Raw genomic sequence first — 17,235 nt, forward strand, 5'->3', positions numbered from 1 at the left:
CTGCTTTCTGGGCTGAGATGGGGAATGGCTGAATTTTGGACTCGGCTCCTGACAAAATGTTCCAAACACACCCCATGCACAACTCCACCGGGGAAGGTGCCAGAAAGGAGTTCTCTTGGTAGTTTTTACACTACCCCGGTAGGCAGCTGAAAGGCACCACAAAAGATGTTCTACCTGCTTTCTGGACTGAGATGGGGAATCGCTGAATTTTGGCCTCAGCTGGTGACAAAATGTTCCAAACACACCCCATGCACAACTCCACCGCGGAAGGTGCCAGAAACGAGTTCTCTTGGTAGTTTTTACACTACCCCGGTAGGCAGCTGAAAGGCACCACAAAACTTGTTCTACCTGCTTTCTGGGCTGAGATGGGGAATCACTGAATTTTGGTCTCGGCTGGTGACAAAATGTTCCAAACACACCCCATGCACAATTCCACCGGGGAAAGTGCCAGAAACGAGTTCTACTGGTACTTTTTACACTACCCCGGTAGACAGCTGAAAGGCACCACAAAACTTGTTCTACCTGCTTTCTGGGCTGAGATGGGGAATGGCTGTATTTTGGTCTCGGCTCCTGACAAAATGTTCCAAACACACCCCATGCACAACTCCACCGGGGAAAGTGCCAGAAACGAGTTCTACTGGTACTTTTTACAGTACCCCAGTAGGCAGCTGAAAGGCACCACAAAACTTGTTCTACCTGCTTTCTGGGCTGAGATGGGGAATGGCTGAATTTTGGTCTCGGCTCCTGACAAAATGTTCCAAACACACCCCATGCACAACTCCACCGCGGAAGGTGCCAGAAACGAGTACTACTGGTACTTTTTACACTACCCCGGTAGACAGCTGAAAGGCACCACAAAACTTGTTCTACTTGCTTTCTGGGCTGAGATGGGGAATGGCTGAATTTTGGACTCGGCTCATGACAAAATGTTCGAAACAGTCCCCATGCACAACTCCACCGGGGAAAGTGCCAGAAACGAGTTCTACTGGTACTTTTTACACTACCCCGGTAGACAGCTGAAAGGCACCACAAAAGTTGTTCTACCTGCTTTCTAGGCTGAGATGGGGTATGGCTGAATTTTGGTCTCGGCTGGTGACAAAATGTTCCAAACACACCCCATGCACAACTCCACCGGGGAAGGTGCCAGAAAGGAGTTCTCTTGGTAGTTTTTACACTACCCCGGTAGGCAGCTGAAAGGCACCACAAAAGATGTTCTACCTGCTTTCTGGACTGAGATGGGGAATCGCTGAATTTTGGCCTCAGCTGGTGACAAAATGTTCCAAACACACCCCATGCACAACTCCACCGCGGAAGGTGCCAGAAACGAGTTCTCTTGGTAGTTTTTACACTACCCCGGTAGGCAGCTGAAAGGCACCACAAAACTTGTTCTACCTGCTTTCTGGGCTGAGATGGGGAATCGCTGAATTTTGGTCTCGGCTGGTGACAAAATGTTCCAAACACACCCCATGCACAATTCCACCGGGGAAAGTGCCAGAAACGAGTTCTACTGGTACTTTTTACACTACCCCGGTAGACAGCTGAAAGGCACCACAAAACTTGTTCTACCTGCTTTCTGGGCTGAGATGGGGAATGGCTGTATTTTGGTCTCGGCTCCTGACAAAATGTTCCAAACACACCCCAGGCACAACTCCACCGGGGAAAGTGCCAGAAACGAGTTCTACTGCTACTTTTTACAGTACCCCAGTAGGCAGCTGAAAGGCACCACAAAACTTGTTCTACCTGCTTTCTGGGCTGAGATGGGGAATGGCTGAATTTTGGTCTCGGCTCCTGACAAAATGTTCCAAACACACCCCATGCACAACTCCACCGGGGAAGGTGCCAGAAACGAGTTCTCTTGGTAGTTTTTACACTACCCCGGTAGGCAGCTGAAAGGCACCACAAAACTTGTTCTACCTGCTTTCTGGGCTGAGATGGGGAATGGCTGAATTTTGGTCTCGGCTCCTGACAAAATGTTCCAAACACACCCCATGCACAACTCCACCGGGGAAAGTGCCAGAAACGAGTTCTACTGGTACTTTTTACACTACCCCGGTAGACAGCTGAAAGGCACCACAAAAGTTGTTCTACCTGCTTTCTGGGCTGAGATGGGGAACCGCTGAATTTTGGACTCGGCTCATGACAAAATGTTCGAAACACACCCCATGCACAACTCCACCGGGGAAAGTGCCAGAAACGAGTTCTACTGGTACTTTTTACACTACCCCGGTAGACAGCTGAAAGGCACCACAAAAGTTGTTCTACCTGCTTTCTAGGCTGAGATGGGGAATGGCTGAATTTTGGTCTCGGCTGGTGACAAAATGTTCCAAACACACCCCATGCACATCTCCACCGGGGAAAGTGCCAGAAAGGAGTTCTACTGGTACTTTTTACACTACCCCGGTAGGCAGCTGAAAGGCACCACAAAAGATGTTCTACCTGCTTTCTGGACTGAGATGGGGAATCGCTGAATTTTGGTCTCGGCTCCTGACAAAATGTTCCAAACACACCCCATGCACAACTCCACCGCGGAAGGTGCCAGAAACGAGTTCTCTTGGTAGTTTTTACACTACCCCGGTAGGCAGCTGAAAGGCACCACAAAAGATGTTCTACCTGCTTTCTGGGCTGAGATGGGGAATCGCTGAATTTTGGACTCGGCTGGTGACAAAATGTTCCAAACACACCCCATTCACAACTCCACCGCGGAAGGCGCCAGAAACGAGTTCTCTTGGTAGTTTTTACACTACCCCGGTAGGCAGCTGAAAGGCACCACAAAACTTGTTCTACCTGCTTTCTGGGCTGAGATGGGGAATCGCTGAATTTTGGTCTCGGCTGGTGACAAAATGTTCCAAACACACCCCATGCACAATTCCACCGGGGAAAGTGCCAGAAACGAGTTCTACTGGTACTTTTTACACTACCCCGGTAGACAGCTGAAAGGCACCACAAAAGTTGTTCTACCTGCTTTCTGGGCTGAGATGGGGAATGGCTGAATTTTGGTCTCGCCTCCTGACAAAATGTTCCAAACACACCCCATGCACATCTCCACCGGGGAAAGTGCCAGAAACAAGTTCTACTGGTACTTTTTACACTACCCCGGTAGACAGCTGAAAGGCACCACAAAAGTTGTTCTACCTGCTTTCTGGGCTGAGATGGGGAAAGGCTGAATTTTGGTCTCGGCTGGTGACAAAATGTTCCAAACACACCCCATGCACAACTCCACCGGGGAAAGTGCCAAAAACGAGTTCTACTGGTACTTTTTACACTACCCCGGTAGACAGCTGAAAGGCACCACAAAACTTGTTCTACCTGCTTTCTGGGCTGAGATGGGGAATGGCTGAATTTTGGTCTCGGCTCCTGACAAAATGTTCCAAACACACCCCATGCACAACTCCACCGGGGAAAGTGCCAGAAACGAGTACTACTGGTACTTTTTACACTACCCCGGTAGACAGCTGAAAGGCACCACAAAACTTGTTCTACTTGCTTTCTGGGCTGAGATGGGGAATCGCTGAATTTTGGTCTCGGCTGGTGACAAAATGTTCCAAACACACCCCATGCACAACTCCACCGGGGAAAGTGCCAGAAACGAGTTCTACTGGTACTTTTTACACTACCCCGGTAGGCAGCTGAAAGGCACCACAAAAGATGTTCTACCTGCTTTCTGGGCTGAGATGGGGAACCGCTGAATTTTGGACTCGGCTCATGACAAAATGTTCGAAACACACCCCATGCACAACTCCACCGGGGAAAGTGCCAGAAACGAGTTCTACTGGTACTTTTTACACTACCCCGGTAGACAGCTGAAAGGCACCACAAAAGTTGTTCTACCTGCTTTCTAGGCTGAGATGGGGAATGGCTGAATTTTGGTCTCGGCTGGTGACAAAATGTTCCAAACACACCCCATGCACATCTCCACCGGGGAAAGTGCCAGAAACGAGTTCTACTGGTACTTTTTACACTACCCCGGTAGACAGCTGAAAGGCACCACAAAAGATGTTCTACCTGCTTTCTGGACTGAGATGGGGAAGCGCTGAATTTTGGTCTCGGCTCCTGACAAAATGTTCCAAACACACCCCATGCACAACTCCACCGCGGAAGGTGCCAGAAACGAGTTCTCTTGGTAGTTTTTACACTACCCCGGTAGGCAGCTGAAAGGCACCACAAAACTTGTTCTACCTGCTTTCTGGGCTGAGATGGGGAATGGCTGAATTTTGGACTCGGCTCCTGACAAAATGTTCCAAACACACCCCATGCACAACTCCACCGGGGAAGGTGCCAGAAAGGAGTTCTCTTGGTAGTTTTTACACTACCCCGGTAGGCAGCTGAAAGGCACCACAAAAGATGTTCTACCTGCTTTCTGGACTGAGATGGGGAATCGCTGAATTTTGGCCTCAGCTGGTGACAAAATGTTCCAAACACACCCCATGCACAACTCCACCGCGGAAGGTGCCAGAAACGAGTTCTCTTGGTAGTTTTTACACTACCCCGGTAGGCAGCTGAAAGGCACCACAAAACTTGTTCTACCTGCTTTCTGGGCTGAGATGGGGAATCACTGAATTTTGGTCTCGGCTGGTGACAAAATGTTCCAAACACACCCCATGCACAATTCCACCGGGGAAAGTGCCAGAAACGAGTTCTACTGGTACTTTTTACACTACCCCGGTAGACAGCTGAAAGGCACCACAAAACTTGTTCTACCTGCTTTCTGGGCTGAGATGGGGAATGGCTGTATTTTGGTCTCGGCTCCTGACAAAATGTTCCAAACACACCCCATGCACAACTCCACCGGGGAAAGTGCCAGAAACGAGTTCTACTGGTACTTTTTACAGTACCCCAGTAGGCAGCTGAAAGGCACCACAAAACTTGTTCTACCTGCTTTCTGGGCTGAGATGGGGAATGGCTGAATTTTGGTCTCGGCTCCTGACAAAATGTTCCAAACACACCCCATGCACAACTCCACCGCGGAAGGTGCCAGAAACGAGTACTACTGGTACTTTTTACACTACCCCGGTAGACAGCTGAAAGGCACCACAAAACTTGTTCTACTTGCTTTCTGGGCTGAGATGGGGAATGGCTGAATTTTGGACTCGGCTCATGACAAAATGTTCGAAACAGTCCCCATGCACAACTCCACCGGGGAAAGTGCCAGAAACGAGTTCTACTGGTACTTTTTACACTACCCCGGTAGACAGCTGAAAGGCACCACAAAACTTGTTCTACCTGCTTTCTAGGCTGAGATGGGGTATGGCTGAATTTTGGTCTCGGCTGGTGACAAAATGTTCCAAACACACCCCATGCACAACTCCACCGGGGAAGGTGCCAGAAAGGAGTTCTCTTGGTAGTTTTTACACTACCCCGGTAGGCAGCTGAAAGGCACCACAAAAGATGTTCTACCTGCTTTCTGGACTGAGATGGGGAATCGCTGAATTTTGGCCTCAGCTGGTGACAAAATGTTCCAAACACACCCCATGCACAACTCCACCGCGGAAGGTGCCAGAAACGAGTTCTCTTGGTAGTTTTTACACTACCCCGGTAGGCAGCTGAAAGGCACCACAAAAGTTGTTCTACCTGCTTTCTGGGCTGAGATGGGGAATCGCTGAATTTTGGTCTCGGCTGGTGACAAAATGTTCCAAACACACCCCATGCACAATTCCACCGGGGAAAGTGCCAGAAACGAGTTCTACTGGTACTTTTTACACTACCCCGGTAGACAGCTGAAAGGCACCACAAAACTTGTTCTACCTGCTTTCTGGGCTGAGATGGGGAATGGCTGTATTTTGGTCTCGGCTCCTGACAAAATGTTCCAAACACACCCCAGGCACAACTCCACCGGGGAAAGTGCCAGAAACGAGTTCTACTGCTACTTTTTACAGTACCCCAGTAGGCAGCTGAAAGGCACCACAAAACTTGTTCTACCTGCTTTCTGGGCTGAGATGGGGAATGGCTGAATTTTGGTCTCGGCTCCTGACAAAATGTTCCAAACACACCCCATGCACAACTCCACCGGGGAAGGTGCCAGAAACGAGTTCTCTTGGTAGTTTTTACACTACCCCGGTAGGCAGCTGAAAGGCACCACAAAACTTGTTCTACCTGCTTTCTGGGCTGAGATGGGGAATGGCTGAATTTTGGTCTCGGCTCCTGACAAAATGTTCCAAACACACCCCATGCACAACTCCACCGGGGAAAGTGCCAGAAACGAGTTCTACTGGTACTTTTTACACTACCCCGGTAGACAGCTGAAAGGCACCACAAAAGTTGTTCTACCTGCTTTCTGGGCTGAGATGGGGAACCGCTGAATTTTGGACTCGGCTCATGACAAAATGTTCGAAACACACCCCATGCACAACTCCACCGGGGAAAGTGCCAGAAACGAGTTCTACTGGTACTTTTTACACTACCCCGGTAGACAGCTGAAAGGCACCACAAAAGTTGTTCTACCTGCTTTCTAGGCTGAGATGGGGAATGGCTGAATTTTGGTCTCGGCTGGTGACAAAATGTTCCAAACACACCCCATGCACATCTCCACCGGGGAAAGTGCCAGAAAGGAGTTCTACTGGTACTTTTTACACTACCCCGGTAGGCAGCTGAAAGGCACCACAAAAGATGTTCTACCTGCTTTCTGGACTGAGATGGGGAATCGCTGAATTTTGGTCTCGGCTCCTGACAAAATGTTCCAAACACACCCCATGCACAACTCCACCGCGGAAGGTGCCAGAAACGAGTTCTCTTGGTAGTTTTTACACTACCCCGGTAGGCAGCTGAAAGGCACCACAAAAGATGTTCTACCTGCTTTCTGGGCTGAGATGGGGAATCGCTGAATTTTGGACTCGGCTCCTGACAAAATGTTCCAAACACACCCCATGCACAACTCCACCGCGGAAGGCGCCAGAAACGAGTTCTCTTGGTAGTTTTTACACTACCCCGGTAGGCAGCTGAAAGGCACCACAAAACTTGTTCTACCTGCTTTCTGGGCTGAGATGGGGAATCGCTGAATTTTGGTCTCGGCTGGTGACAAAATGTTCCAAACACACCCCATGCACAATTCCACCGGGGAAAGTGCCAGAAACGAGTTCTACTGGTACTTTTTACACTACCCCGGTAGACAGCTGAAAGGCACCACAAAACTTGTTCTACCTGCTTTCTGGGCTGAGATGGGGAATGGCTGTATTTTGGTCTCGGCTCCTGACAAAATGTTCCAAACACACCCCATGCACAACTCCACCGGGGAAGGTGCCAGAAAGGAGTTCTCTTGGTAGTTTTTACACTACCCCGGTAGACAGCTGAAAGGCACCACAAAAGATGTTCTACCTGCTTTCTGGACTGAGATGGGGAATCGCTGAATTTTGGCCTCAGCTGGTGACAAAATGTTCCAAACACACCCCATGCACAACTCCACCGCGGAAGGTGCCAGAAACGAGTTCTCTTGGTAGTTTTTACACTACCCCGGTAGGCAGCTGAAAGGCACCACAAAACTTGTTCTACCTGCTTTCTGGGCTGAGATGGGGAATCACTGAATTTTGGTCTCGGCTCCTGACAAAATGTTCCAAACACACCCCATGCACAATTCCACCGGGGAAAGTGCCAGAAACGAGTTCTACTGGTACTTTTTACACTACCCCGGTAGACAGCTGAAAGGCACCACAAAACTTGTTCTACCTGCTTTCTGGGCTGAGATGGGGAATGGCTGTATTTTGGTCTCGGCTCCTGACAAAATGTTCCAAACACACCCCATGCACAACTCCACCGGGGAAAGTGCCAGAAACGAGTTCTACTGGTACTTTTTACAGTACCCCAGTAGGCAGCTGAAAGGCACCACAAAACTTGTTCTACCTGCTTTCTGGGCTGAGATGGGGAATGGCTGAATTTTGGTCTCGGCTCCTGACAAAATGTTCCAAACACACCCCATGCACAACTCCACCGCGGAAGGTGCCAGAAACGAGTACTACTGGTACTTTTTACACTACCCCGGTAGACAGCTGAAAGGCACCACAAAACTTGTTCTACTTGCTTTCTGGGCTGAGATGGGGAATGGCTGAATTTTGGACTCGGCTCATGACAAAATGTTCGAAACAGTCCCCATGCACAACTCCACCGGGGAAAGTGCCAGAAACGAGTTCTACTGGTACTTTTTACACTACCCCGGTAGACAGCTGAAAGGCACCACAAAAGTTGTTCTACCTGCTTTCTAGGCTGAGATGGGGTATGGCTGAATTTTGGTCTCGGCTGGTGACAAAATGTTCCAAACACACCCCATGCACAATTCCACCGGGGAAAGTGCCAGAAACGAGTTCTACTGGTACTTTTTACACTACCCCGGTAGACAGCTGAAAGGCACCACAAAACTTGTTCTACCTGCTTTCTGGGCTGAGATGGGGAATGGCTGTATTTTGGTCTCGGCTCCTGACAAAATGTTCCAAACACACCCCACGCACAACTCCACCGGGGAAAGTGCCAGAAACGAGTTCTACTGCTACTTTTTACAGTACCCCAGTAGGCAGCTGAAAGGCACCACAAAACTTGTTCTACCTGCTTTCTGGGCTGAGATGGGGAATGGCTGAATTTTGGTCTCGGCTCCTGACAAAATGTTCCAAACACACCCCATGCACAACTCCACCGGGGAAGGTGCCAGAAACGAGTTCTCTTGGTAGTTTTTACACTACCCCGGTAGGCAGCTGAAAGGCACCACAAAACTTGTTCTACCTGCTTTCTGGGCTGAGATGGGGAATGGCTGAATTTTGGTCTCGGCTCCTGACAAAATGTTCCAAACACACCCCATGCACAACTCCACCGGGGAAAGTGCCAGAAACGAGTTCTACTGGTACTTTTTACACTACCCCGGTAGACAGCTGAAAGGCACCACAAAAGTTGTTCTACCTGCTTTCTGGGCTGAGATGGGGAACCGCTGAATTTTGGACTCGGCTCATGACAAAATGTTCGAAACACACCCCATGCACAACTTCACCGGGGAAAGTGCCAGAAACGAGTTCTACTGGTACTTTTTACACTACCCCGGTAGACAGCTGAAAGGCACCACAAAAGTTGTTCTACCTGCTTTCTAGGCTGAGATGGGGAATGGCTGAATTTTGGTCTCGGCTCCTGACAAAATGTTCCAAACACACCCCATGCACAACTCCACCGGGGAAAGTGCCAGAAACGAGTTCTACTGGTACTTTTTACACTACCCCGGTAGACAGCTGAAAGGCACCACAAAAGTTGTTCTACCTGCTTTCTGGGCTGAGATGGGGAACCGCTGAATTTTGGACTCGGCTCATGACAAAATGTTCGAAACACACCCCATGCACAACTTCACCGGGGAAAGTGCCAGAAACGAGTTCTACTGGTACTTTTTACACTACCCCGGTAGACAGCTGAAAGGCACCACAAAAGTTGTTCTACCTGCTTTCTAGGCTGAGATGGGGAATGGCTGAATTTTGGTCTCGGCTGGTGACAAAATGTTCCAAACACACCCCATGCACATCTCCACCGGGGAAAGTGCCAGAAAGGAGTTCTACTGGTACTTTTTACACTACCCCGGTAGGCAGCTGAAAGGCACCACAAAAGATGTTCTACCTGCTTTCTGGACTGAGATGGGGAATCGCTGAATTTTGGTCTCGGCTCCTGACAAAATGTTCCAAACACACCCCATGCACAACTCCACCGCGGAAGGTGCCAGAAACGAGTTCTCTTGGTAGTTTTTACACTACCCCGGTAGGCAGCTGAAAGGCACCACAAAAGATGTTCTACCTGCTTTCTGGGCTGAGATGGGGAATCGCTGAATTTTGGACTCGGCTCCTGACAAAATGTTCCAAACACACCCCATGCACAACTCCACCGCGGAAGGTGCCAGAAACGAGTTCTCTTGGTAGTTTTTACACTACCCCGGTAGGCAGCTGAAAGGCACCACAAAACTTGTTCTACCTGCTTTCTGGGCTGAGATGGGGAATCGCTGAATTTTGGTCTCGGCTGGTGACAAAATGTTCCAAACACACCCCATGCACAATTCCACCGGGGAAAGTGCCAGAAACGAGTTCTACTGGTACTTTTTACACTACCCCGGTAGACAGCTGAAAGGCACCACAAAACTTGTTCTACCTGCTTTCTGGGCTGAGATGGGGAATGGCTGTATTTTGGTCTCGGCTCCTGACAAAATGTTCCAAACACACCCCAGGCACAACTCCACCGGGGAAAGTGCCAGAAACGAGTTCTACTGGTACTTTTTACAGTACCCCAGTAGGCAGCTGAAAGGCACCACAAAACTTGTTCTACCTGCTTTCTGGGCTGAGATGGGGAAACGCTGAATTTTGGCCTCAGCTGGTGACAAAATGTTCCAAACACACCCCATGCACAACTCCACCGGGGAAGGTGCCAGAAACGAGTTCTCTTGGTAGTTTTTACACTACCCCGGTAGGCAGCTGAAAGGCACCACAAAACTTGTTCTACCTGCTTTCTGGGCTGAGATGGGGAATGGCTGAATTTTGGTCTCGGCTCCTGACAAAATGTTCCAAACACACCCCATGCACAACTCCACCGGGGAAAGTGCCAGAAACGAGTTCTACTGGTACTTTTTACACTACCCCGGTAGACAGCTGAAAGGCACCACAAAACTTGTTCTACCTGCTTTCTGGGCTGAGATGGGGAACCGCTGAATTTTGGACTCGGCTCATGACAAAATGTTCGAAACACACCCCATGCACAACTCCACCGGGGAAAGTGCCAGAAACGAGTTCTACTGGTACTTTTTACACTACCCCGGTAGACAGCTGAAAGGCACCACAAAAGTTGTTCTACCTGCTTTCTAGGCTGAGATGGGGAATGGCTGAATTTTGGACTCGGCTGCTGACAAAATGTTCCAAACACACCCCATGCACATCTCCACCGGGGAAAGTGCCAGAAAGGAGTTCTACTGGTACTTTTTACACTACCCCGGTAGACAGCTGAAAGGCACCACAAAAGATGTTCTACCTGCTTTCTGGACTGAGATGGGGAAGCGCTGAATTTTGGTCTCGGCTGGTGACAAAATGTTCCAAACACACCCCATGCACAACTCCACCGCGGAAGGTGCCAGAAACGAGTTCTCTTGGTAGTTTTTACACTACCCCGGTAGGCAGCTGAAAGGCACCACAAAACTTGTTCTACCTGCTTTCTGGTCTGAGATGGGGAATCGCTGAATTTTGGACTCGGCTCCTGACAAAATGTTCCAAACACACCCCATGCACAACTCCACCGGGGAAGGTGCCAGAAAGGAGTTCTCTTGGTAGTTTTTACACTACCCCGGTAGGCAGCTGAAAGGCACCACAAAAGATGTTCTACCTGCTTTCTGGACTGAGATGGGGAATCGCTGAATTTTGGCCTCAGCTGGTGACAAAATGTTCCAAACACACCCCATGCACAACTCCACCGCGGAAGGTGCCAGAAATGAGTTCTCTTGGTAGTTTTTACACTACCCCGGTAGGCAGCTGAAAGGCACCACAAAACTTGTTCTACCTGCTTTCTGGGCTGAGATGGGGAATCACTGAATTTTGGTCTCGGCTGGTGACAAAATGTTCCAAACACACCCCATGCACAATTCCACCGGGGAAAGTGCCAGAAACGAGTTCTACTGGTACTTTTTACACTACCCCGGTAGACAGCTGAAAGGCACCACAAAACTTGTTCTACCTGCTTTCTGGGCTGAGATGGGGAATGGCTGAATTTTGGTCTCGGCTCCTGACAAAATGTTCCAAACACACCCCATGCACAACTCCACCGGGGAAAGTGCCAGAAACGAGTTCTACTGGTACTTTTTACAGTACCCCAGTAGGCAGCTGAAAGGCACCACAAAACTTTTCTACCTGCTTTCTGGGCTGAGATGGGGAAACGCTGAATTTTGGCCTCAGCTGGTGACAAAATGTTCCAAACACACCCCATGCACAACTCCACCGGGGAAGGTGCCAGAAACGAGTTCTCTTGGTAGTTTTTACACTACCCCGGTAGGCAGCTGAAAGGCACCACAAAAGTTGTTCTACCTGCTTTCTGGGCTGAGATGGGGAATGGCTGAATTTTGGTCTCGGCTCCTGACAAAATGTTCCAAACACACCCCATGCACAACTCCACCGGGGAAAGTGCCAGAAAGGAGTTCTACTGGTACTTTTTACACTACCCCGGTAGACAGCTGAAAGGCACCACAAAAGTTGTTCTACCTGCTTTCTAGGCTGAGATGGGGAATGGCTGAATTTTGGTCTCGGCTGGTGACAAAATGTTCCAAACACACCCCATGCACAACTCCACCGGGGAAAGTACCAGAAACGAGTTCTACTGGTACTTTTTACACTACCCCAGTAGGCAGCTGAAAGGCACCACAAAAGATGTTCTACCTGCTTTCTGGACTGAGATGGGGAAGCGCTGAATTTTGGTCTCGGCTCCTGACAAAATGTTCCAAACACACCCCATGCACAACTCCACCGGGGAAAGTGCCAGAAACGAGTTCTGTTGGTAGGTTTTACAGTACCCCGGTAGACAGCTGAAAGGCACCACAAAAGTTGTTCTACCTGCTTTTTAGGCTGAGATGGGGAATGGCTGAATTTTGGACTCGGCTCCTGACAAAATGTTCCAAACACACCCCATGCACAACTCCACCGGGGAAGGTGCCAGAAACGAGTTCTCTTGGTAGTTTTTACACTACCCCGGTAGGCAGCTGAAAGGCACCACAAAAGATGTTCTACCTGCTTTCTGGACTGAGATGGGGAATCGCTGAATTTTGGCCTCAGCTGGTGACAAAATGTTCCAAACACACCCCATGCACAACTCCACCGCGGAAGGTGCCAGAAACGAGTTCTCTTAATAGTTTTTACACTACCCCGGTAGGCAGCTGAAAGGCACCACAAAACTTGTTCTACCTGCTTTCTGGGCTGAGATGGGGAATCGCTGAATTTTGGTCTCGGCTGGTGACAAAATGTTCCAAACACACCCCATGCACAATTCCACCGGGGAAAGTGCCAGAAACGAGTTCTACTGGTACTTTTTACACTACCCCGGTAGACAGCTGAAAGGCACCACAAAACTTGTTCTACCTGCTTTCTGGGCTGAGATGGGGAATGGCTGTATTTTGGTCTCGGCTCCTGACAAAATGTTCCAAACACACCCCATGCACAACTCCACCGGGGAAAGTGCCAGAAACGAGTTCTACTGGTACTTTTTACACTACCCCAGTAGGCAGCTGAAAGGCACCACAAAAGATGTTCTACCTGCTTTCTGGGCTGAGATGGGGAATGGCTGAATTTTGGTCTCGGCTCCTGACAAAATGTTCCAAACACACCCCATGCACAACTCCACCGCGGAAGGTGCCAGAAACGAGTTCTCTTGGTAGTTTTTACACTACCCCGGTAGGCAGCTGAAAGGCACCACAAAACTTGTTCTACCTGCTTTCTGGGCTGAGATGGGGAATCGCTGAATTTTGGTCTCGGCTGGTGACAAAATGTTCCAAACACACCCCATGCACAACTCCACCGGGGAAAGTGCCAAAAACGAGTTCTACTGGTACTTTTTACACTACCCCGGTAGACAGCTGAAAGGCACCACAAAAGTTGTTCTACCTGCTTTCTGGACTGAGATGGGGAATGGCTGAATTTTGGTCTCGCCTCCTGACAAAATGTTCCAAACACACCCCATGCACATCTCCACCGGGGAAAGTGCCAGAAACGAGTTCTACTGGTACTTTTTACACTACCCCGGTAGACAGCTGAAAGGCACCACAAAAGTTGTTCTACCTGCTTTCTGGGCTGAGATGGGGAAAGGCTGAATTTTGGTCTCGGCTGGTGACAAAATGTTCCAAACACACCCCATGCACAACTCCACCGGGGAAAGTGCCAAAAACGAGTTCTACTGGTACTTTTTACACTACCCCGGTAGACAGCTGAAAGGCACCACAAAAGTTGTTCTACCTGCTTTCTGGGCTGAGATGGGGAATGGCTGTATTTTGGTCTCGGCTCCTGACAAAATGTTCCAAACACACCCCATGCACAACTCCACCGGGGAAAGTGCCAGAAACGAGTTCTACTGGTACTTTTTACACTACCCCAGTAGGCAGCTGAAAGGCACCACAAAAGATGTTCTACCTGCTTTCTGGACTGAGATGGGGAAGCGCTGAATTTTGGTCTCGGCTCCTGACAAAATGTTCCAAACACACCCCATGCACAACTCCACCGGGGAAAGTGCCAGAAACGAGTTCTACTGGTACTTTTTACACTACCCCAGTAGGCAGCTGAAAGGCACCACAAAAGATGTTCTACCTGCTTTCTGGACTGAGATGGGGAAGCGCTGAATTTTGGTCTCGGCTCCTGACAAAATGTTCCAAACACACCCCATGCACAACTCCACCGCGGAAGGTGCCAGAAACGAGTTCTCTTGGTAGTTTTTACACTACCCCGGTAGACAGCTGAAAGTCACCACAAAACTTGTTCTACCTGCTTTCTGGGCTGAGATGGGGAATCGCTGAATTTTGGTCTCGGCTGGTGACAAAATGTTCCAAACACACCCCATGCACAACTCCACCGGGGAAAGTGCCAGAAACGAGTTCTACTGGTACTTTTTACACTACCCCGGTAGACAGCTGAAAGGCACCACAAAAGTTGTTCTACCTGCTTTCTAGGCTGAGATGGGGAATGGCTGAATTTTGGACTCGGCTCCTGACAAAATGTTCCAAACACACCCCATGCACAACTCCACCGGGGAAGGTGCCAGAAAGGAGTTCTCTTGGTAGTTTTTACACTACCCCGGTAGGCAGCTGAAAGGCACCACAAAAGATGTTCTACCTGCTTTCTGGGCTGAGATGGGGAATGGCTGTATTTTGGTCTCGGCTCATGACAAAATGTTCCAAACACACCCCATGCACAACTCCACCGGGGAAAGTGCCAGAAAGGAGTTCTACTGGTACTTTTTACACTACCCCGGTAGACAGCTGAAAGGCACCACAAAAGTTGTTCTACCTGCTTTCTGGGCTGAGATGGGGAATGGCTGAATTTTGGTCTCGGCTCCTGACAAAATGTTCCAAACACACCCCATGCACATCTCCACCGGGGAAAGTGCCAGAAACGAGTTCTACTGGTACTTTTTACACTACCCCGGTAGACAGCTGAAAGGCACCACAAAAGTTGTTCTACCTGCTTTCTGGGCTGAGATGGGGAAAGGCTGAATTTTGGTCTCGGCTGGTGACAAAATGTTCCAAACACACCCCATGCACAACTCCACCGGGGAAAGTGCCAAAAACGAGTTCTACTGGTACTTTTTACACTACCCCGGTAGACAGCTGAAAGGCACCACAAAACTTGTTCTACCTGCTTTCTGGGCTGAGATGGGGAATCGCTGAATTTTGGTCTCGGCTGGTGACAAAATGTTCCAAACACACCCCATGCACAACTCCACCGGGGAAAGTGCCAGAAACGAGTTCTACTGGTACTTTTTACACTACCCCGGTAGGCAGCTGAAAGGCACCACAAAAGTTGTTCTACCTGCTTTCTAGGCTGAGATGGGGAATGGCTGAATTTTGGACTCGGCTCCTGACAAAATGTTCCAAACACACCCCATGCACAACTCCACCGGGGAAGGTGCCAGAAAGGAGTTCTCTTGGTAGTTTTTACACTACCCCGGTAGGCAGCTGAAAGGCACCACAAAAGATGTTCTACCTGCTTTCTGGACTGAGATGGGGAATCGCTGAATTTTGGTCTCGGCTGGTGACAAAATGTTCCAAACACACCCCATGCACAACTCCACCGGGGAAAGTGCCAGAAACGAGTTCTACTGGTACTTTTTACACTACCCCGGTAGGCAGCTGAAAGGCACCACAAAAGATGTTCTACCTGCTTTCTGGACTGAGATGGGGAATCGCTGAATTTTGGCCTCAGCTGGTGACAAAATGTTCCAAACACACCCCATGCACAACTCCACCGCGGAAGGTGCCAGAAACGAGTTCTCTTAATAGTTTTTACACTACCCCGGTAGACAGCTGAAAGGCACCACAAAACTTGTTCTACCTGCTTTCTGGGCTGAGATGGGGAATCGCTGAATTTTGGTCTCGGCTGGTGACAAAATGTTCCAAACACACCCCATGCACAATTCCACCGGGGAAAGTGCCAGAAACGAGTTCTACTGGTACTTTTTACACTACCCCAGTAGGCAGCTGAAAGGCACCACAAAAGATGTTCTACCTGCTTTCTGGACTGAGATGGGGAAGCGCTGAATTTTGGTCTCGGCTCCTGACAAAATGTTCCAAACACACCCCATGCACAACTCCACCGCGGAAGGTGCCAGAAACGAGTTCTCTTGGTAGTTTTTACACTACCCCGGTAGGCAGCTGAAAGGCACCACAAAACTTGTTCTACCTGCTTTCTGGGCTGAGATGGGGAATCGCTGAATTTTGGTCTCGGCTGGTGACAAAATGTTCCAAACACACCCCATGCACAACTCCACCGGGGAAAGTGCCAGAAACGAGTTCTACTGGTACTTTTTACACTACCCCGGTAGACAGCTGAAAGGCACCACAAAAGTTGTTCTACCTGCTTTCTAGGCTGAGATGGGGAATGGCTGAATTTTGGACTCGGCTCCTGACAAAATGTTCCAAACACACCCCATGCACAACTCCACCGGGGAAGGTGCCAGAAAGGAGTTCTCTTGGTAGTTTTTACACTACCCCGGTAGGCAGCTGAAAGGCACCACAAAAGATGTTCTACCTGCTTTCTGGGCTGAGATGGGGAATCGCTGAATTTTGGACTCGGCTCCTGACAAAATGTTCCAAACACACCCCATGCACAACTCCACCGGGGAAAGTGCCAGAAACGAGTTCTACTGGTACTTTTTACACTACCCCGGTAGGCAGCTGAAAGGCACCACAAAAGATGTTCTACCTGCTTTCTGGACTGAGATGGAGAAACGCTGAATTTTGGCCTCAGCTGGTGACAAAATGTTCCAAACACACCCCATGCACAACTCCACCGCGGAAGGTGCCAGAAACGAGTTCTCTTAATAGTTTTTACACTACCCCGGTAGGCAGCTGAAAGGCACCACAAAACTTGTTCTACCTGCTTTCTGGGCTGAGATGGGGAATCGCTGAATTTTGGTCTCGGCTGGTGACAAAATGTTCCAAACACACCCCATGCACAATTCCACCGGGGAAAGTGCCAGAAAGGAGTTCTACTGGTACTTTTTACACTACCCCGGTAGACAGCTGAAAGGCACCACAAAACTTGTTCTACCTGCTTTCTG

This window comes from Falco cherrug, chromosome 11 (assembly GCF_023634085.1).
Source record: "Falco cherrug isolate bFalChe1 chromosome 11, bFalChe1.pri, whole genome shotgun sequence".
Taxonomy (NCBI): domain Eukaryota; kingdom Metazoa; phylum Chordata; class Aves; order Falconiformes; family Falconidae; genus Falco; species Falco cherrug.